This window comes from Zalophus californianus, chromosome 12 (genome assembly GCF_009762305.2).
Source record: "Zalophus californianus isolate mZalCal1 chromosome 12, mZalCal1.pri.v2, whole genome shotgun sequence".
Taxonomy (NCBI): Eukaryota; Metazoa; Chordata; class Mammalia; order Carnivora; family Otariidae; genus Zalophus; species Zalophus californianus.
The window spans coordinates 17,246,139-17,269,655 of NC_045606.1; the positions used below are offsets into that span (position 1 = coordinate 17,246,139).

Below are 23,517 nucleotides of genomic sequence, written 5' to 3' on the forward strand. Positions count from 1 at the left end.
TGACCCGAGCCGAAGGCAGCCGCTTAACTGACTGAGCCACCCAGGCGCCCCAACAGATTTTTTTTTAAAAGCAAGTATGTATCACCTTCATTTTTGTGAACTTTCTCACATGTCTGAGTGATAATGTCAAATACTGTGGAATTACTGCAGTGCTTACAACATGGTTTTGCATTATGGCAAAGTAATACCCTGAGCTATCGTGTTCCCGTAGGTGTCTCTGAAAGGAAAGGGGTGACCACATTCAAGTTCAGAATTAGAGAAAGAGGGGAAAGATAGGGAGGGCTATCTGAGTTACCACTGCCATAGCTGCTGCTGCAGTTGCTCTGATAAAGACAGAAGGAAACAAGGCATCCAGAGATCTTGGACCTTGAAGCCCTTGATCTACCAGGAGAGAGGAAAATAGCAGTGCCGAAGAATTTATCAGCGTACAGTTTCTTAAGAACTGTTGAGCAGGGCTATGGAAGATGAATGGCTTCTGTTTTGCAGTGTTTCTAGCAAAAGGGGTTGCACTCCTGTTTTAGATACAATGACCGCACTCAGAATTTAGACTATCTCATAGGGATATCTTTCCAAAGCCTCTAGGATATGAGTCATTATATCAGAATCTTGAGCAAAAGACAACTTGGTTGTGGAGGACTTGCAGAAAATGACATTTCATCTCCAAGTCTAGCTAACACACTAATTCCTTTAAAGGACTGGTTCTAGGATTCTTTACTGTTCCCTTAATGGTGAGGATGTTCCCAGGACGAAGGGACCTAGCATTTCCACATGGCCCAAGAGAAGCTGGCTAGAGATTTTTCCCTCTTCTGTTTTCTCCTTACCCCCTTCCCAGTAGCCTTATTCTCTATTACACTGCTTTCAAGAAACAATTTGATCAACTCCTTTCTCCAAAGAGTCAGAAAAGAGAAAATAAACCAAGGTTTGATGTGTTTTCTTTTTCAGGAGTATCCTCATTAGGAAACTAAGGGATGAAACTCTGTTCATAGAATTTCAGGCTGATCAGCTAGCCCAGTGGGAAGGAATTTGGGATGGCAGGGAGAACATCATCTACCCTACCTAGTTGTCTCTCTGCCTTTAGCAAGGCCAGCCCCAATGGGTTCCCACTAACATGGTAGATAGTCCCCTTACGACCCTTCAGAAATCTACTTGTGCTTCTGTGTGTCAGGGAAAATGGCTGAGTGGAGGAGGCATTTCCTCCTGTCCTGCCTGGCACTACCTCAAGAGTTGGGCCTAATGTGACTTTACAACAGTTATACAAGTTTCCAAGCTGAAGCCCATTTTGGTGAGGGTGGAGATATCATACCCAAAATAGGAGCCAGGCACTGAGAAGGGTCACTGTCTTTTCTCAGGATAATTTTTATAAAGAAAGCAAGGGGAAATTTTTATTACACAGTTGCAATCGATTATGGTAAGAAATACCAAAGCAACATTAGGTATGAAACCGCCCTTCTTCCTTTTATCCAGGAAACACAAATCTCTTAATTAGGAACGTTCCCTCCTTGTATGTCATGGACTTATTGTCTTACTTTGCCTCCTTGTTAAAGCTTGTGAATTAATGTCACAGGGAGCCCTACCCAAACCATGGAGCAGTATGCACAGCTTTTCCTCTGTTTCCCTGAAAAATCTACCCGTCAAGGTCCCCTAATCTTTGTGACGATATCAGCCGCACTCTGTAAAGGACACTTTGGGTACTTCAGGTTGAAAAATTAAAAGTCACATTATTTTTGACGGAATATGGTCTACCACATGCCATTAGAGACATAGCAAAAGAGTGTTGGGAACAGAAAGGAGGAAACAACAAATTCCAACCAGGGAAGGAAATTACATTGACAATAGTAATAATGGTAGCAGCTATGTATTCACCTCTCTGCTTAGGCCCCATATGTACACAGTGCTTAATCCCAAGACATAAATGTTCTATTTCAAAGGGGGTGAAGTATGGGACATGTTAGTTCTGCTCCAGTGTCACCAATGATTAAATAACAGACCTTCATGAAGGCATTTACTAATCTTACTTGTCTCACCTTCTTCACTACATAATGAGGCTGATGATACTTGCGCATCACAAATTCATGGGGGAAGCTTCAAATGAGAACAGACGCATGGATGCACCCAGCTATTTCCTGATGAATAGCTGTAAGTAGCAGTAAGAGCTTGCTATGTGCTTCGACATTGACATTATGTCTTGGCATTGATTGCGTGTGTTGAAATACATTTCATAAGCATTTCTGGAGGTGAATTTAGGCTTTCTGAAACACTGGCATATTTTTTAGTAATTTCAAATGGAAAAGGTTCAAATAGGCTTAATTAAGTAGGCTCTGGTATATTCAGCCATGTTCAGAAAACAACTCGGGTTGGGAATGTGAGACTAGAGGGAGGGGTACAAAGATGAAGTTGACCAGATCTCTGCCCCCAAGGCCCTTGCAACCTGGTGGGGGAGACAGTTGTTTAACCAACATTCCGGCACCGTGAGAGACTTAAAAATAAAAATATTGGATTGGCAAGGAGGAGGTATAAATTTTAAGTGTACCAATTAAAGAAGGAAATTACAGCCAACAGTCACAACAAGAACAATAATAATAGCTAATAATTGCTAAAGAGCCTTTTACATTCAAGACACACTAAAAAAATGATATCACATTTACTCCCCTCCAAAAAAAATCTATGAAATAATTATTATCCTTGTTTTATAAAAGTAGAAACTGAGGTTTAGGTAAAATGATGTGTGCAAGATGACATGGCTGGAAAGCTAGAACCAAGATTTTGAGGTTAGAATCCATATTCTTTCTGCTCTGCCACCATGCTCCTTGATAACAGTGTCATTCTACAAACATATTACAGTGACGTCCAAATAATTTTGAGTCTTTTTTTTAAGGTTTTATTTATTTATTTGAGAGAGAGAGAAAGAGTGAGAAGGAGAGGGAGAGAGAACACACGTGAGCAGGGGGAGGAGCAAAGGGAGACGGAGAAGCAGACTCCCTGCTGAGCAGGGAGCCTGACCCAGGGCTCGATTCCAGGACCCCGGGATCATCACCTGAGCTGAAGCAGAGGCTTAACAAACTGAGCCACCCAGGTGCCCCCAATTTTGAGTCTTTTAGAGAGGCAGTTTCCCTGATAGCAGCCATGACTCTGTGATACCTGCATGGCCATTCAAAGACCATGGAGGTGGGAAGATGGGAGCCCTGCCCACCAGCAGGTGTGAAGTCCCTGTAGAGAATTCCTCCCTAGTCTGTGGGGCTTGTGTGGACCTGGTCACCTGACCTAGTAACAACAAACAGCAGGGATTTTTGTCTTTTCTTTTGAAAGGACTCGGGAGTGGGGAATAATCCCATCCAGCCATTGGCAAGGGCAAGCCAGCTAACTAACACTTATATACACACAAATGGCTTGCATTTCATGCTTTCCTCACTGGAACCTGTTCCTTCTAACATCTCTTAGAAAACTCTTCCCAAAAAATAAAAAGGCACAGGAATCTTTATTCTAAATGACTATATTTTGTAAGATACATATTATAAATGAAGGATCTTTCCTGATTACTGAGTTTATTATTTAAAAATCCTTACAAAGGCATAAAAATTACAGAGGCACCTGGCTGGCTTAGTCGGTAGAGCATATGACTCTTAATCTTGGGATCATGAGTTCAAGCCCCATGTTGGGTGTAGAGTTTACTTTAAAAAAAAATTAAATAGCCATTTAGCTGTTTCCTTTTTAAAGTCAATTGCTTTTATTGAATACAGTAAAAATTACATGACACTGGAAGGGGTTTGGGACTATGCTGCATTTATAGTATACAAAGTGAACAAAATCTGATATGATAATTTCTTTGTTTTTTTATTTTTATTTATTTTATTTTTTTTAAACTCCACTATAATTATTTTTTTATTTTTTTATTTTTTTAAAGATTTTTATTTATTTATTTGAGAGAGAGAGAATGAGAGATAGAGAGCACGAGAGGGAAGAGGGTCAGAGGGAGAAGCAGACTCCCCGCTGAGCAGCGAGCCCATGCTGGGACTCGATCCCGGGACTCCAGGATCATGACCTGAGCTGAAGGCAGTCGCTTAACCAACTGAGCCACCCAGGCGCCCTGAACTCCACTATAATTAATGTACAGTGTTATGTTAGTTTCAGGTATACAATATAGTGATTCAACAGTCTATACATTACTCAGTGCTCATCATCATGATAAATGGACTCAATCTCCTTCACCTATTCCAATATCCTCCCAACCACCTCCCCGGTAACCACCAGTTTGTTCTCTAATTTAAAAGTCTGTGTTTTGGGGGCCCCTGGGTGGCTCAATCAGTTAAGCGTCTGCTTTCAGCTCAGGTAATATGCTGGGGTCCTGGGATCGAGCCCCACGTCGGGCTCTCTGCTCAGCAGGGAACCTGCTTCTCCCTCTGCCTGCCACTCCCCCTGCTTGTGCTCTCTTTCTCTCTCTGCCAAATAAATAAATAAAAAATCTTAAAAAAAATAAAAGTCTGTTTTTTGGTTTGTCTCTTTTTTTCTTTGTTTTGTTTCTTAAATTCCACATATGAATGCAATCTTATGGTACGTGACATGATAATTTTCATGCTTTTTTAAAAAAAGATTTTATTTATTTGAGAGAGAGAGCACGAGAAGGAGGAGGGGCAGAGGGAGGAGAGGCAGACTCCCCACTGAGCAGAGAGGCTAACGCGGGGCTCAATCCCAGGACCCTGAGACCATGACTTGAGCTGAAGGCAGACGCTTAACCACTCAGCTACCCGGGTGTCCTGATAATTTTCATCCTTATCTGAAAAACCTTAAAGAACAGTATATTCTGATTATATTATTTTAGAATCTGATAACAAGAAAAGCAACTGATCTGTGGAATGACATTTTAGAAACTTTAGCACAAATTAAACAAGAAGTTGTATCTAAGGTATGATTCTGCTGCGATCAGCATGATGCCTACATCTGTGGTGCCTGGATAGTCCAATGTAAGTCTGTTGAAACCCCAAATACAGAAGATGCAGCCTCTGTTTTTCCCAGTGTGTCAGTAGCCTGAGCTCTTATTGAAGGCATGGTCCCCAGGAGTGTTCCAAGATGGCAGCCATAGTTATAAAGAATGATAAATGATTCCACTGTGTTACCAATTTTTAAAGTTCTCTGTAGCCCTTGCAATGGAATTCAAATTGTGCCAGCCATCTTTTATTAGTCAGTCCCATGGGATTCTTATTGTTATTTTGAACAAGATCTATTTTTGTTTAATTCTATGGGAACCACACATAGTTTGTGCTTTTGCCAGAAATTTATTTTCCAATGAGTACTACTCAATTCTAAATAAGTACATTCTGCATTTTTATGCTGGGACATAGTAGGGGTAAGTTCAGTCAGGAATGCCATTAAAAATTGTATAATGCAGCCTGGACTGTTTTTTGTAATTCTAATATTCTGGTAACTACAAGTGAGTTTGGGTTTTGTTTATTGTCTTTCAAAGTAATCCATTTTAAATGAAAACATCTTCTTTTTAAAAAAGTCATTAAGAATTGATTTTACAACAGTGTGCCTTATTTGTTGACTTACAGCATTGATTTGTGTAACTGCTCAATGTGTTTATTCATGCACAGAGATAAACATTATATTAACTCTAATAACCAGAAAATCAATATTGTATGTCTTTTCACAACAGAAAAAAAGAAACAATTTTCGATTTTCTTACCTAACTTTCAGTGCATGATATCTATGGAAATCTTGAGCTTGTTTTCAGAAGTGGGAAGACAGTTTTTTTCTAGGGCACTAAATTTCAGAGTATGGATATTAAGACTATATCTCTTTGACCTGAGAATAGCAGAATATTTTCACTTGTAATAAAGCTTAACTCCCAAGACTACAAGAAGCAAAAAAGGCAATCTTATTACAACACAGGAACTTCAAGTGCCTTAGACCTGAGGGATCTGTAGATGTTATATTCTATTCAATGCAGTAACACAGTCTTTGAGCAAAAGTGTCTAAGTAAAATCTATAGGAAATGATGCATCCTGCACGAAGGCTTAAAGAAATAACAAAACTACAAAGCTTCTACAAAGACTGCTTTCAGAGCACCAAGGAGAAAACTGAGGGGATTTTTAGTAAATGTCATTTATTCTCTTGTCAAAAAAGAGAATAGTGCGGTCTCACTGGCGGCAGCCGGCGAGCGCTCAGCGTTCCACCGCCGCGCGTCCTCTGCATCCACCTCCATCCACCGCAATGGAAGAGGAGATCACCGCGCTCGTCATCGACCATGGCTCCTGCATGTGCAAGGCGGGCTTACCTGGGGATGATGACCTCCCGTCCATCGTCAGGCGACCCCGACACCAGGGCGTGATGGTGGGTATGGGCCAGAAGGACTCCTATGTGGGCAACAAGGCCCAGAGCAAGCGGGGCATCCTGACCCTCAAGTAGCCCTTCGAGCACGCCTTTGTCACCAACTGGGACCACATGGAGAAGATCTGGCACCACACCTTCTACAGTGTGCTGCACGTGGCCCCCAACGAGCACCCCGTGCTGCTGACCGAGGCCCCCAAACCCCAAGGCCAACCGTGAGAAGATGACTCAGATCATGTTCGAGACCTTCAACACCCCAGGCATGTATGTGGCCATCCAGGCTGTGCTGTCCCTGTATGCCCTGGCCGCACCACTGCTATTGTCATGGACTCTGGGGATGGGGTCACCCACGCTGTGCCCATCTACGAGTGGTACGCCCTGCCACCACGCCATCCTGCATCTGGACCTGGCTGGCTGGGACCTGATGGACTAACTCATGGAGATCCTCACAAAACGTGGCTACAGCTTCCCTGCCACTGCCGAGCGGGAAATCGTGCGTGACATCAAGGGAAAGCTCTGCTCGGTCACCCTGGACTTCGAGCAGGAGATCGCCACGGCCACGTCCTCCTCGTTCCTGGAGAAGAGTTACGAGCTGCGCAAGGGGCGGTTCCGCTGCCCGGAGGTGCTCTTCCAGCCTTCCTTCCTGGGTATGGAGCTCTGTTGCATCCGTGAGACCACCTTCAATTCCATCATGAATTGTGATGTCGACATCCGGAAGGACCTCTATGCTCACACGGTGCTGTCTGGGGGGACCACCACGTAAGGCATCAGCGACAGGATGCAGGAGATCACAGCTCTGGCACCCAGCACGATGATGATCAAGATCATCGCTCCTCCTGAACGCAAGCAGTTGGTGTGGATCGGGGGCTCCATCCCAGCCTCGCTGTCCACCTTCCAGCACATGTGGATCAGCAAGCAGGAGTGTGATGAGTCAGGCCCCTCCATTGTCCACGGCAAATGCTTCTACATGGACTGCGAGCAGATGTGTAGCATTTGCTGTATGAGTGAATTCCCGAGTATAAATTTGCTCTGGTAAATGTATATGCCTCATGCTAGCCTCGTGAAACTGGAATAAGTCTTTGAAAAGAAATTTGTCCTTGAAGCTTCTATCAGATATCAGCACTGGATTGTAGAACTTGTTGCTGATCTTGACCTTGTATACATATCTTTGATTTAAACCCTTAGCACCTCGGTGGTGGTGGGCGGGGGGTGGTCACTTCGTGGCTGAGGTTGAGAACATGTTTCTAGAAGAGAAATCCATTGATTGGAGAATCTGCAAGACCATGAGGTTCTTGATTTGTGCAGGGTATTAATGTGTAAGAGCTGCCTATTCCAGGATTTCTCTAGAGGCTGGCAAGAGTCCTGAACCAGTTGTCTTTTCTGTCTTGCAGGTCTAACAGGGTAACAGGGTTGGGAAGGTCAGAGCCTTAGGACCCACTTTGCTTTCTTACCTCATGTTTTCCTGCAGAACACCCTGAGCTGCTAATTGCCTTGAGTTGGAAAACAGTTTGCATTTACAACTGTAAATTTATTCATCCTTTTAATTTATGTAAAGTTTTTGCACACAATTCTCAATTCTTCAAGAGATGACAACAAATTGTGGTTTTCTACTGTCATGTGAGAACATTAGGCCCCAGCAACGCGTTATTGTGTGAGGAAAAGCGCTGCGGTAAAAAAAAAAAAGAAAGCAAGTTTGTTTGTTTGGTTGATTTGCTTGTGGCTTGGTTTTTTGTAGACACATAAACCATGGAAGACTATATGACTTAAACTAGTCATGAAAGTAATTATTAGCTCAAATATCTAAAGCATGAAATAAAACTTTATATTTTGTTTTGCCTTTCAAATGGATAGAGATTTGTTTTTTTAAGATTATATTTAAAATTTTTATTATGTTGTGTTAAACACCATACATTACATCATTAGTTTTTGATATACTGTTCCATGATTCATTGTTTGCGTATAACACCCAGTGCTCCATTCAATACGTGCCCTCTTTAATACACATCACCAGGCTAACCCATCCCCCCACCTCCCTCCCCTCTAGAACCCTCAGTTTGTTTCTCAGAGTCCATAGTCTCTCATGCCTCATCTCCCCCTCTGATTCCCCCCCTCCATTTTTCCCATTCCTACTATCTTCTCCTATTTTTAAACATATAATGTATTATTTGTTTCAGAGGCACAGGTCTGTGATTCAACAGTCCTACACAATTCACAGCGCTCACCATAGCACATACCCTCCCCAATGTCTATCACCCAGCCACCCCCTCCCTCCCACCCCCCATCTCCCCAGCAACACTCAGTTTGTTTCCTGATATTAAGAATTCCTCATATCAGTGAGATCATATGATACATGTCTTTCCCTGATTGACTTATTTCGCTCAGCATAATACCCTCCAGTTCCATCCATCTCACTGGAAATGGCAAGCTTTCATTCCTTTTGATGGATGTATAACATTCCATTGTATATATACACCACATCTTCTTTATCCATTCATCTGTTGATGGACATCTTAGGTCTTTCCATAGTTTGGCTATTGTGCACATCGCAGCTATAAACATCGGGTGCACATACCCCTTCGGATCCCTACATTTGTATCTTTGGGGTAAACACCCAGTAGTGCAATTGCTGGATCGTATGGTGGCTCTATTTTAAACTTTTTGAGGATCCTCCATACTGTTTTCCAGAGTGGCTGCACCAGCTTGCATTCCCACCAACAGTGTAGGAGGGTTCCCCTTTCTCCACATCCCCGCCAACATCTGTCGTTTCCTGACTTGTTACTTTTAGCCATTCTGACTGGTGTGAGGTGGTATCTCATTGAGGTTTTGATTTGGATTTCCCTGATGCTGAGCGATGTTGAGCACTTTTTCATGTGTCTGTTGGCCATTTGGATGTCTTCTTTGGAAAAATGTCTGTTCATGTCTTCTGCCCATTTCTTGATTGGATCATTTGTTCTTTCGATGTTGAGTTTGATAAGTTCTTTATAGATTTTGGATACTAGCCCTTTATCTGATATGACATTTGCAAATATCTTCTCCCATTCTGTCGGTTGTCTTTTGGTTTTGTGGACTGTTTCTTTTGCTGTGCAAAAGCTTTTTATCTTGATGAAGTCCCAATAGTTCATTTTTGCCCTTGCTTCCCTTGCCTTTGGCGATGTTTCTAGGAAGAAGTTGCTGCATCTGAGGTGGAAGAGGTTGCTGCCTATGTTCTCCTTTAGGATGTTGATGGACTCCTGTCTCACGTTTAGGTCTTTCAACCATTTGGAGTCTATTTTTGTGTGTGGTTAAGGAAATGGTCCAGTTTCATTCTTCTGCATGTGGCTGTCCAATTTTCCCAACACCATTTGTTGAAGAGACTGTCTTTTTGCCATTGGACGTTCTTTCCTGCTTTGTCAAAGATGAGTTGACCATAGAGTTGAGGGTTCATTTCTGGGCTCTCTATTCTGTTCCATTGATCTATGTGTCTGTTTTTGTGCCAGTACCATCCTGTCTTGATGATGACAGCTTTGTAATAGAGCTGGAAGTCCAGAATTGTGATGCCGCCAGCTTTGCTTTTCTTTTACAACATTCCTCTGGCTATTCAGGGTCTTTTCTGGTTCCATACAAATTTTAGGATTATTTGTTCCATTTCTTTGAAAAAAGTGGATGGCATTTTGATAGGGATTGCATTGAATGTGTAGATTGCTCTAGGTAGTATTGACATCTTCACAATATTTGTTCTTCCAATCCATGAGCATGGAACAATTTTCCATTTCTTTGTGTCTTTCTCAATTTCTTTCATGGGTATTTTATAGTTTTCTGAGTACAGATTCTTTGCCTCTTTGGTTAGATTTATTCCTAGGTATCTTATGGTTTTGGGTGCAATTGTAAATGGGATCAATGTCTTAATTTCTCTTTCTTCTGTCTTGTTGTTGGTGTATAGGAATGCCACTGGCTTCTGTGCATTGATTTTATATCCTGCCACTTACCAAATTCCTCTATGAGTTCTAGCAGTTTTGGGGTGGAGTCTTTTCGGTTTTCCACATAAAGTATCCTATCATCTGCAAAGAGTGAGAGCTTGACTTCTTCTTTGCCAATTTGGATGCCTTTGATTTCATTTTGTTGTCTGATTGCTGTGACTAGGACTTCTAGTACTGAATAGCAGTGGTGATAGTGGACATCCCTGCCGCATTCCTGACCTTAGGGGGAAAGCTTTCAGTTTTTCCCCATTGAGAATGATATTTGCTGTGGGTTTTTCATAGATGGCTTTTATGATATTGAGGTATGTACCCTCTATCCCTGTACTCTGAAGAGTTTTGATCAAGAAAGGATGCTGTACTTTGTCAAATGCTTTTTCTGCATCTATTGAGAGGATCATATGGTTCTTGTTCTTTCTTTTGTTAATGTATTGTATCATGTTGATTGATTTGCAGATGTTGAACCAAACTTGCAGCCCAGGAATAAATCCCACTTGGTCATGGTGAATAATCTTTTTAATGTACTGTTGGATCCTATTGGCTAGTATGTTGGTGAGAATTTTTGCATCCATGTTCATCAGGGATATTGGTCTGTAATTCTCCTTTTTGCTGGCGTCTTTGTCTGGTTTGGGGATCAAGGTAATGGTGGCCTCATAAAATGAGTTTGGAAGTTTTCCTTCCATTTCTATTTTTTGGAACAGTTTCAGAAGAATAGGTATTAATTCTTTAAATGTTTGGTAGAATTCCCCTGGGAAGCCATCTGGCCCTGGGCTCTTGTTTGTTGGGAGATTTTTGATGACTGCTTCAATTTCCTTAGTGGTTATAGGTCTGTTCATGTTTTCTATTTCTTCTTGGTTCAGTTTTGGTAGTTTATACATCTCTAGGAATGCATCCATTTCTTCCAGATTATCTAATTTGCTGGCATAGAGTTGCTCATAATATGTTCTTATAATTGTTTGTATTTTTTTGGTGTTGGTTGTGATCTCTCCTCTTTCATTCCTGATTTTATTTATTTGGGTCCTTTCTTTTTCTTTTTGATAAGTCTGGCCAGGGGTTTATCAATCTTGTTAATTCTTTCAAAGAACCAGCTCCTAGGTTCGTTGATCTGTTCTACTGTTTTTTTGGTTTCTATTTCATTGATTTCTGCTCTGATCTTTATTATTTCTCTTCTCCTGCTGGGTTTAGGCTTTATTTGCTGTTCTTTCTTAAATTTTTTTAAAGGTTTTATTTATTTATTTGAGAGAGAGAGAATGACAGACAGAGAGCATGAGAGGGAGGAGAGTCAGAGGGAGAAGCAGACTCCCTGCTGAGCAGGGAGCCCGATGTGGGACTCGATCCCAGGACTATAGGATCATGACCTGAGCCGAAGGCAGTCGCTTAACCAACTGAGCTACCCAGGCGCCCTATTTGCTGTTCTTTCTCCAGCTCCTTTAGGTGTAGGGTTAGGTTGTATATTTGATACCTTTCTTGTTTCTTGAGAAAGGCTTGTATTGCTATATACTTTCCTTTTAGGACTGCCTTTGCTGCATCCCAAAGATTTTGAACAGTTCTGTTTTCATTTTCATTTGTTCCCATGAATTTTTTAAATTCTTCCTTAATTTCCTGGTTGACCCATTCATTCTTTAGTAGGATGCTCTTTAGCCTCCATGTGTTTGAGTTCTTTCTGACTTTCCTCTTGTGATTGAGTTCTAGTTTCAAAGCATTGTGGTCTGAAAATATGCAGGGAATGATCCCAATCTTTTGGTACCAGTTGAGACCTGATTTGTGACCGAGGATGTGATCTATTCTCGAGAATGTTCCATGGGCACTAGAGAAGAATGTGTATTCTGTTGCTTTGGGATGGAATGTTCTGAATATATCTGTGAAGTCCATTTGGTCCACTGTGTCATTTAAAGTCTTTATATCCTTGTTGATCTTTTGCTTAGATGATCTGTCCATTTGAGTGAGGGGTTTGTTAAAGTCCCCCACTATTATTGTATTGTTGTTGATGTGTTTCTTTGCTTTTGCTATTAATTGGCTTATATAATTGGCTGCTCCTATGTTAGGGGCATAGATATTTACAATTGTTAGATCTTCTTGTTGGATAGACCCTTTAAGTAGGATATAGTGTCCTTCCTCCTTTCTTATTATAGTCTTTGGTTTAAAATCTAATTTGTCTGATATAAGGATTGCCACCCCAGCTTTCTTTTGGTGTCCGTTAGCATGGTAAATGGTTTTCCACCCCCTCACTTTCAATCTGGAGGTGTCTTTGGATCTAAAATGAGTCTCTTGCAGACAGCATATCGATGGGTCTTGTTTTTTTATCCAATCTGATAGCCTGTGTCTTTTGTTTGGGGCATTTAGCCCATTTACATTCAGGGTAACTATTGAAAGATATGAATTTAGTGCCATTGTATTGCCTGTAAGGTAACTGTTACTGTATATTGTCTGTCTTCCTTTCTGGTCTATGTTACTTTTAGGGTCTCTCTTTGCTTAGAGGACCGCTTTCAATATTTCTTGTAGGGCTGGTTTCATGTTTGCAAATTCCTTTAGTTTTTGTTTGTCCTGGAAGCTTTTTATCTCTCCTTTTATTTTCAATGACAGCCTAGCTGGATATAGTATTCTTGGCTGCATATTTTTCTCATTTAGTGCTCTGAATATATCATGCCAGTCCTTTCTGGCCTGCCAGGTCTCTGTGAATAGGTCTGTTGCCAATCTAATGTTTCTACCATTGTAGGTTACAGACTTCTTGTCCTGAGCTGCTTTCAGGATTTTCTCTTTGTCTCTGAGACTCTTAAGTTTTACTATTAGATGTCAGGGTGTTGACCTATTTTTATTGATTTTGAGGGGGGTTCTCTGTGCCTCCTGGATTTTGATGCCTGGTTCCTTCCCCAAATTGGGGAAATTCTCTGCTATAATTTGCCCCAATATACCTTCTGCCCCTCTCTCTCTTTCTTCATCTTCTGGGATCCCAATTATTCTAATATTGTTTTGTCTTATGGTATCACTTATCTCTCAAATTCTTCCCTCGTGATCCAGTAGTTGTTTATCTCCTTTTTTCTCAGCTTTATTTTCTATCGTTTGGTCTTCTATATCACTAATTCTCTCTTCTGCCTCATTTATCCTAGCAGTTAGAGCCTCTGTTTTTGATTGTACCTCATAAATAGCCTTTTTGATTTCGACTTGGTTAGATTTTAGTTCTTTTAATTCTCCAGAAAGGGCTTCTCTAATATCTTCCATGCTTTTTTCAAGCCCAGCTAGTATCTTTATAATCATAATTCTGAACTCTAATTCCAACATCTTACTAATGTCTGTATTTATTAGGACCTTTGCAGTCGGTACTGCCTCTTCTTCTTTTTTTTGAGGTGATTTTTTCTGTCTTCTCATTTTGTCCAGAGGAGAATAGATGAATGAGAGAACAAAATGCTAACAGGGTAACAATGACCCCAGAAAAATATACAATAAACAAACCAGAAGAGCCCTGAAATCGGGGGAAAAGAAAGGGAAAGAAAGAAAAAAGAGGAAAAAAAAAGAAAAAGATTAAAAAAAAAAGAAGAAGAATATGATCAAATATGATCAGGCTGGTGAATAGATCAGTGCCACACACTAGGTTTTGGGCGTATTTTGGTCTGTTAGAAGAAACTGCCTCCCAAAATTTTAAAGAAAGAAAAGCTTATATATGTATAAAAATAAGGGTAATTACGATGACAGGATGGAATATGACTGTAAAGATGAAAATTAGAAAAGATTTTACAAAAGGAATTGCTAAGATAAGAAGTTGGTTGAAAAAAGAAAAAGAGAAATTTAAAAAAAAAAGGGAGAGAATGTGATCAGGCAGGAGACTAGAACAAAGCCATACACTAGAGATTTAGGGTATATTTTGGTCTGTTAGAAGAAACTGTATCCCAAAATTTTAAAGAGAGAACAACTTATATATATACCAAAAATAAGGTTATCTCCTATGAAGGGATAGAATATGACTCTAAAAATGAAAAAAAGGATTTTTAAAAAAGGGACTGATAAGATATTCGTTGAGAAAGGGAAAAAGAAAAATTCAACTAAAAATAGAAAAAGAAAAAAATAAAGAAAATTTTAAAAATTAACTTTGAAAGACTAAAGAATCAGGGGGGGAAAAAGCCATGAATTCTATGTGCTGTATTCCCCTAGTGATGGAGAGTTCTGCCGTTCTCATTGATCAGTAAACTTGGTCTTGGCTGGCTGTTCTTGCTGATCTTCTGGGGGAGGGGCCTGTTGCTGTGGTTTCCAAATGTCTTTGCTGGAGGCGGAATTGCCCTGCCCTTGCCAGTTCAGGCTAAATAATCTTTTTTTTTTTTTTTAAAGATTTATTTATTTATTTATATGACAGAGAGAAACACAGCAAGAGAGGGAACACAAGCAGGGGGAGTGGGAGAAGGAGAAGCAGGCTTCCTGTAGAGTGGGGAGCCCCATGCAGGGCTCAATCCCAGGACTCTGGGATCATGACCTGAGCTGAAGGTAGACGTTTAATGACTGAGCCACCCAGGCGCCCCCAGACTAAGTAATCTGCTCGGGTTTGCTCTTGGGAGCTTTTGTTCCCTGCAAGCTTTCGGTATTGCTTTGCAGGATGAGTATGAAAATGGTGGCCTCCCAATCTCCGCCCCGGAGGAGCCAAGAGCTCGGGGCCCCGCTCCTCAGTGCGCCCCCAGAGAGAAGCAGTCAATCACTCCCATCTCCCCGGTCTCCGGCCGCACTCCGTGCTCACCAGGCCTGTGACCCAGCGTTGCTATCTCTGGCACCCGATCCCGTGTGGAGTCTCCAAACCCAGCAGATCCCTGCAGTGCGCTCCCGCGCTGCTCCTCCCGGGGGAGGAAGGGGTGTCTCACCGGATCTGCTGCTTGTTGGGTCCCTGCTGGAGGAGCAGTGACTCGACTGTGCCGCGGATCATGGTTTATGGCAACCCCAAGCTGAGAAACCGCTCCTCGGCTCTGTCTCTGCAGCAGGATTCCCTGCTCCAATACCTGGGAGCTCTGCCGCACTCAGGCACCCCCGGTCTTTCTGTGACCCCGAGGGTCCTGAGACCACACTGTCCCAGCGAGGTTTCCACCCCCAGCTTAGCCACTGGAGTGACGTCCCTCAGCAGAGTCGACTTCTAAAAGTTCCGATTCTGTGCTCCGCGGCTCTATCACTTGCCAGAAGCGGCCAACGGAGACCCCCTCCCCCACCGTCTATCCTCCCGAATATTGCCTTGGATTCACTTCTCCGCACGTCCTACCTTTCAGAAAGTGGCCGCTTGTCTGTTCAGACAGTTGCTGCTCTTTTCTTCGATCTCCTGTTGAGTTCATAGGTGTTCAGAGTGGTTTGATCCCTATCTAGCTGAATTCCTGGGACCAGATGAAATTTCGGTCTCCTACTCCTCCACCATCTTGCTCCTCCTCCTGTTCCACAAACTTAATAAGCCCATTTCTCAGCTATTTAGTTGAAGTTGAACAGTTGCTTGCTGGCATTCATACCTTCTAGCTTAGCACAGAGCAGAGGTTCTCAACTTTGGCAGGCCTTTAAAATCACCTGCCAAAGCTGTTAAATGTCTGATGCCCTAGGGTCATCCCAGACCAATTAATCAGAATCTCTGGGGTGGGTTTCCAGGTGATCCCAATCTGCAGCTAAGGCTGAGAATCACTGGCACAAAGATTGTCAACTTCAGTGTGCCTAAATCTTGGCGGGGGTGGGGGGGCTCCCCCCTCCCCCAACAAATTTGGCTTAGTAGGTTTGGGATTTTCCCAAGATCTTTATTTCTTACTTGCATTTTATTTGATGCTAATGCATATGGCTGTGGTTCACACTTTGAAAAATACTACTACAGTGACCGAAATTCCTGATTTTTTTCATCCTAATCACAGATCTCTTCTGCTACTTGATAAATCTGGTCCCCCTGGGCTTTTTTAATAAGGCTCTTTACCCCAAGCTAATACTTTTTCTTGCTTTGCCCTGAGACATATTCAAGATCTTCACATATCACTCTCAATGAGTGGCTCCAAAAATGGCCGCATAGTCCAATGAAGTCCTGACCAAGGTTAAACACCATGGTTACATCACGGTTTCTGCATGCCATGCTTTTGGTAATAACTCCTGGAGGTGTGCTTTAAAAAATAACAATACAATGGGGCACTTGAGTGGCTCAGTTGGTTAAGCGTCGGCCTTCGGTTCAGGTCATGATCCCAGGGTCCCGGGATCGAGCCCCACATCGGGCTCCCTGCTCAGCAGGAGTCTGCTTCTCTGTCTCCTGCTCCCCCTGCTTGTGCTTGCTCTCTCTCTCTGTCAGCTAAATAAATAAAATCTTAAAAAAAATAACAATACAATATTCAACACAATCATAAACATCAAATTGTAACAGTAGGGTTGTTCTGCTGGGTCACTATGAGCCTGAGAATACTTTTTAAGTAAGCTTATGCAAAATTGACCCCTCTGAAGGGTGCATTTGTACTTTACCTTTTGAAGTTTTATCCTTATTAAATTTTATCATGATTTTTTTAAATTTTAAATTTTTTTTAGAGAGAGTGTGCACGCAGTGCACAGTGAGGAGGGGCAGAAGGAGAGGGAGAGAGAGAATGTTAAGCAGACTCCACACCCAGCTTGGAGCCCAATGTGGGGCTCGATCTCAGGACTCTGAGATCATGACCTGAGCTGAAATCAAGAGTCAGCTGCTTAATTGACTGAGCCACCCAGGCGCCCCACCTTGATTATTTGATTTTTGCTCAACTAATCACCTTAATGTCACTGGCAAATGATGGGCACTTGTCTGTTTTATTATTCACGTTGCTAAGAGAAATATGAATTATTCTGATGGCCAGGAGATACCCTGTACATTGGTACTTTCTTTTCTTTTTTTTTTTTTTTTAAGATTTTATTTATTTATTTGACAGAGAGAGACACAGTGAGAGAGGGAACACAAGCAGAGCAGGGAGCCCAATGCAGGGCTCCACCCCAGGACTCTGGGATCAAGACCTGAGCCGAAGGCAGATGCTTAACGACTGAGACACCCAGGCGCCCCTGTACATTGGTACTTTCTGTTTCCCCAGGCTCACCTTGAACTCTATAGGCCTGTTTGAATCATTGTAGCCCAGAATGTAGTCACAGTCAACATTGTGGAGTGGAAAGGGAGTGAATGGACTTTGGGACTAAACCTAATTCAGACTCCTAGCCCCACTTCTTGCTAGCTGTGTGACCTTTGGCAATACCCTAATTTTATAGAGCTTCATTTTATACCCCCTCTGGAAATGTGCAGCTATAATACATCCCTCAAAGGGGTATTTTAGCAATGATTAAATGAAACACACCAATGTTTAACACATTGGTTGACACATAGGTGTTCAAGGTAAAGGTTTTTTTCTTCTTTCATGTAATTTAGATAACATAAATAGCTAAGAGCATAAATATGGATGTTCTAACTTAATCCTCTCAGAAATTATGGGAAAGGAAAAATTATTACATTGTGTTGGACTAACCCTCAGAAGGTGACTGAACCAAGGGTGACTGGGTTAACTTTAGCATTGGGCGAGGGTGGGCAGGGAGTACTCTGGGTGCTGGGTGGGAGACAGGCCAGGAGCCCGAAGGCCACGGCCAAAAATGAGGCATGGGGTGAAACCAAGGAGACAAACCTGAGCCAAGGAGAGGCGAGGACAGTACTCGAAAGCAGCAGGGAGTCAAGGCTGAGCAATAGCCAGCCCTTAGAGAACCTGGAAGAAGCCTTACAGGAGGTAGAGTGTGGGCCTCAAGGAAGAGATCTAGAACCCAAGAATCTATATCAGGAGTCTGGGCAAGGTGGGACTCCAGAGCTGCAAGGTGCCAGGTTGGGGTCACCCGGGAAATAGGTTACAATCTCCCAAGGCACTCTTAACTTTTTATATTAGCCTGGCCAAACTTTTCTGTCCTTGTCAAAGTCCGTCCCTCTGTTAGTCTTTCTTTGATGGGTATAAATGTTTTCTTCTATAATTAGGCACTATACTAAGAAGAGCAGGCTAAATAATGTAGCTCCAAAATCTCAGTGACTTAACACAATAAAAGTTCATTTTAGGCTCCTATCACAGCCCGTGCTAACTCTGTGGGGGTGGGGAGGGAGGGGACATGCTTCATGCAGCTACTCAGGAACCCAGGTTCCTTTGATGTGGTGGTGCTGCCATTCCCCAACAGGGATTCTTAACGTTGGTTCGGAAGATCTATTTTACATTTTTAGCACTAGCTTGTTAAGGAAGTGTGATCTACCTCCTTCTCCCCTACCAGCTGCCTCCTTAAGTCTTTTGATTCTGTCCTTCCCATCAACATGCTCATTAATGAATTCAGAAAATGTGGTTTTGACTAAGTAAATTGATAAACAGGTGCCAAACCTGGGCTGAATAGCAAACAAAACTGGTGATGTTTCCTTAGGTTTGGTTCTGAGCCCAGGCCTCTTATTTCCTTTGGTGGTTTGTGTAATAGAGAAGTAGCTCGTTATATTTCTAAAATAAATTTTCAGCATGAGAAGAGATAGGCCTTTAATTTGGAATGGTTTTGATTTAGTTGGAGAAATTACTAGAGACTGTTCATAGAAATGAGACCCATCCATGAAATGAGAAAGAACCTCTTGGAGTCTCAGTTTCCCTTAGTGAAGGAAGTGGACTAGACAGTCCCCAGGGTTCCTTCTAGTCTTAGTGTTTAGGTCGTAGGAAGATGGAGAAAAACTTTATGAATATGATAGTCAAAGCTGAAAATATCTAGTAGTTTTTAGTGGTTTATATGTGAATATGTTATTAAAGTGAAGCAGTTGTGAAAGAAAAAAATGTACTAATAAAAATGTATGGGCGCCTGGGTGGCTCAGGTGGTTGAGCATCTGCCTTTGGCTCAGGTCATGATCTGGGGTCCTGGGATGGAGCCAGGCATCAGGCTCCCTGCTCACTGGGGAGCCTGCTTGTCCCTCTGCCCCTCTCCCTGCTTGTGCTCGCTCTCTCTCTCTCTCTCTCCCCTCCATCATAAATAAAAAAATCTTTAAAAAAATGTAGCGGGTATGTAGGTTAGCATTCTTAGTTGCAAGCAAGAGAAATTCTGACTGATTTAAGCAAAAAGGCAATTTATTGAAAGGGTCTTGGGGTAAGTCACAGAATCTCCAGGAAGGCCAAGCTCAAAACCCAGGTGAGAATCGGAGCCCAAATCATGCCAGAAACACATGATTGGGACATGTCTGCTGTTCGAACTAAATGCTGAAGGTACCGTGGGCCCCCTAGGGCACAGATGAATTCTCGATCATTCCAGCTTCTTTGCTCCACTCATTCCAGATTTAAAGTCTCAGGCAGGAGCACCTGACTGGCCATGATTCATTTACATATCTGAGCCCAAACTTCCAGTGATGGTGAAATCGAAAATCAGAATGGTCCACTCAGACCTATGTAATGGGGAAATTCCCCCAAACATAGGCCAAGTCTCCTTCAAATTCCGTACAAATTTTCACTTCATCTAGCATACTGAGGATCATCTCTATCAGTCCAGAGGCAGGAAGAGAAAAGTCCTTTTTTCTAGGACTTGTGTTCTTCTACAAGTGAGGAGGTAGATCCCTCTCTTTAGAGTTTTGCCTCCTAAAAAGTACAGAACTGAAAAACACAAGCTTCTTAATGCATTCAAAATTAACAGTCCAACAGGGAGGCTAGATTAAGTTCCTCCATGAACGGTATCATGCATGTTTCCATTAGTTTTGGCAGCCTAGCTTCTGAACCTCCTTCCTATGGTTGGGGAATTCTTCATTTTGTGCTTTACAGTCATGGACAGACTGTTAGCACCTGACAAGTTGAAAATTCGAGATGCTTCCCATTTCACTTTCCCTGGTGGCCAAGTCTTGGGCATGTGGTGCAGGGCAGCACCAGCAGATGTGCCTGCCCCAGACCTTGAACTGGGAATGGGTGACACAGAGGAGGGGATGGTGAGGATGTCTCTCTGGCAGGGGGAGGGGGAGCAGTAGAGGCAGTGACACTGGCAACACTGTAGGTGCTGAGCCAGTGGTGTTAGCCCTACAGGTGTCCAGTGTTTGGCGTTGGTCAGGAGGCAACCTCTTCAGACCCGTTCTGCAGTGTGATTCAGGATGGTTGTCCTGGCTGCATAACCACGATCCTGGTTGTCCAGTCATCTTGGTAACTTTGTGATCCTCAGTTTTCTTTGTTAGTCTTTTCCACTGAAATGAACTAGTGTAGGATTCTTTTGCTGACAACTAAGGACTCTGACACATATTGGACCTTAGTATCCTCTCCCAGTGTCCAGCCCAGTGCCTGGTATACAGTGGAAGCACTGTAAGTATTTGTTACAGGTTGGCAAGAAGGAGGAAAGGAGGGAGAGAGGAGAGGATGGAAGGAGGGAGGAAAGGAAAGGAAGGGAAGAGAAAGGAAGGAGGGAGGGGAAAAGGAACAGAGTATGTAATTTGGAAGCTAATCCTTTTTTCGTAATTTGGAACTTTCAGAGGTCTGGGGGTCACCCAAAATGAAGAATAGAGGGTATCTGGAGAAAGTTTACAGGAAGGTCACAAGGACAGGGGAAAATAGAGATTTATTTCAAGAGGGTCAAAAGAATGAGTGTGATGATTTGGCCTTAAGAAAAGATTCAGGGACCGAGAACAAGTATATTTATTGTTATATAGGTTCTGCTGCATTTATCAGAGACTCAAACTAACTGTGACTTAAGGTAGAAGTGTGTTTCTGTCTCATGTTACAGTCAGGAAGTAGATGGTCCTGGGGCATCTGGGTGGCTCCATCGGTTAGGCATCTGCCTTCAGCTCCCGTCATGATCTGAGGTTCCTGGGATTGAACCCCACCTTGGGCTCCACACTCAGCATGGAGTCTGCTTGAGATTCTCTCTCTCCCTCTCCCTCTGCCCCTCCTGCTCCTACTGTATAAATAAATAAAATCTTAAAAAAAAAAAAAGAAGTAGATGGTCCCAGGAATGGTATGGAGGTTTTGCTCCATGAAGTCATTCAGGGATCCAAGTTTCTTCCATCTTATTGTTCTGTGATACTTAGGATATTGCCCTTGCCCACATGGTGACTATGGTGCACCATCACATGACATCCCCAGTGCAGGCAGCAGGAGGAGGAATGATGGACATGCACCTTCCATTAAGACGCTTCCCAGCGCTGACCATCCCAGGGCTTTCCCATCGTATGCAGTTGGTTACCTCTTAGTAACACGGCCATACTGAACAATGCAGGCTTTCTATTCAAAGTCCATGTGAATGTCTGCCAGTCAAGGGTTCTGTCATTATAGAGGAAGAGGAGAAAAGATATTGGAGAAAAACCAATATTGAAGCAATCTCTGCTTCAACAAATAGCAGGTTAAAACTTCAGCATATGGGATCGGATAAGAATCACCGTAGAATTTTCAAGGGTCGCTGAACACAGTTACTTTCGAATGCGAGAAATGCCTCCAGATATCTTAAAATGGGACAGTTGTCATTTGTAATGAAATAGGTTGAGAAAAGGGACAGCTCATGCTCAGCCCCAGTCCAATGTCTATATTCAGAAATGACAAAGGGTACAAAACAGCACTGAATGAAAGTTTAAAGGTCTTTCTCAGGGCAGATTGCTACAGCTAGAGTTGTATGCTTGCACCGTGCTGTCCAAACGCTCCTCTGGGTCATTGTAGAAAATGCAATGGCCCCTAAGGAGGTCAGAGAGACCTTGGGCCTAGAGGAGACCCAAAAAATACCAAGGGAAATTTACAGATGACAAATAGAAGGGCAAATTGGGTGCAAGTTCAAAGCTGTCGAAATATTGTGGGGAGACAGAGGGCACTTGTACGTCTGAGTTATCTTGCAACACACTACTCGGGGCAAAGAGTAACGGGGCTCTAAGCCACTGGTGGCAAGGGCGGAGGCCAGCGTCCTGAGAATGACAGCTGGCTCCCAACACCCCGGGGCCCCTGCTGCCCAGCTGGCGGGCTCCCACTGACTGTTCTGAAGCACATTTTCTGCAACAGTCTGCAAGCAACTGCTTTTCTAGGAGAGCAGGAACGCTTGGCCCGTCTCCACTACTGTAAATGCCTCAAAAGCTTTTTATAGGCATTCTCTTTGAAAAGCTTTGAAAAGCTCAATGAAAGCTTTGAGATGCAGGCAGCCATCTTTCCTGTCCACACAGAGGAGGCCCACCTGAGCTGGGAGGCGATGTGGCCAACCCACAGAGAAAGAAGAAGCGACAGATACAGAGCTGGGGAGGAGAAACAGAGACAAAGGCCTGGGAACAGGGAACCTTGAGGGCTGGTAAGCCCTGAGCTTCCCAGTTACGGAAGCCAAAAGACCCTCTGTGTTTGCTTAGGGTGGTTTGAACTGAGTTATCCTTGTTGCTAAAAGACCCATGGCTAAGATGCCCTTTATAGTGCATTTGTCCTTCCATTCCTTCCCTGCCTTTGACCCCTTTCTTTCTAGACCCCTGAGTGAATCCGCACAGCCAGACTCCTAAGCTGTGGGACCTACCTCTCTCTTCCTGGTTTAGGAGTTTTCCACCTCTGGCTAATTTTCCTAGTTTCCTTTCCCAGGTTCACCAACTGTGACCTAAAATTCTTATTTCTTCATTTCTTCCTGAGTCTCTCCTCACGGCTATTCCCCCACTTTTTTTTTTTTTTCAGTCACCTCAGGTGACTTCTCTGTTTTCTTTTGAGCAGATGTAACAAGCTCAGTTTTTTCTCTTTTGCTTTTGTTCTGTGACTTTGAAGCTGGTACCTTATGTCTTCCTTCTCTTTCTGGTCTTAATCTTGGGACATTTGTATACATGTGTTCCTTTTTGACACAGAGATCACATACTGACCATCCCACACCCTGCCAGCCTGTTTATGTTTTGTTACCATATTAGACACTCCTCTGTTATGTTTCATACCCCAAACACTTCCAGACTACGCATTTCACTCTGATGGTTGATTGATGCCTCATCTCTGGCTGCCCCCCATATCAAGCAAAAGTATTAGTCCTAAATGAAAACCACTGGCAAATATTTCATTCTTCTCATACCAGCGGGCCAGCAGTTCTGTTTCTCACTTTATTATTATTATTTTTTTTAGATTTTGTTTACTTATTTATTTGGGGGGGAGAGAGAGAAAGAGAGAGAGAGAGGGAGACAAGCAGACTCCACACTGAGTGTGGAGCCAGACAGGAGACTTGATCTCATGACCTTGAGATCATGACCCGAGCCTGAATCAAGAGCCAGATGCTTAACTAACTGTGGCACCCAGGTGCCCCTCTCACTTATTCCTTTAATTCAAGCCTGAGACCAGCCCCTTTCTTC

General features: G+C 42.9%; 1 pseudogene; it reads left to right on the top strand.

Moving 5' to 3' along the window:
* Positions 1-17: 17 nt before the first annotated feature.
* LOC113911351 lies at positions 18-8,155 on the top strand (annotated as a pseudogene).
* Positions 8,156-23,517: the final 15,362 nt, after the last annotated feature.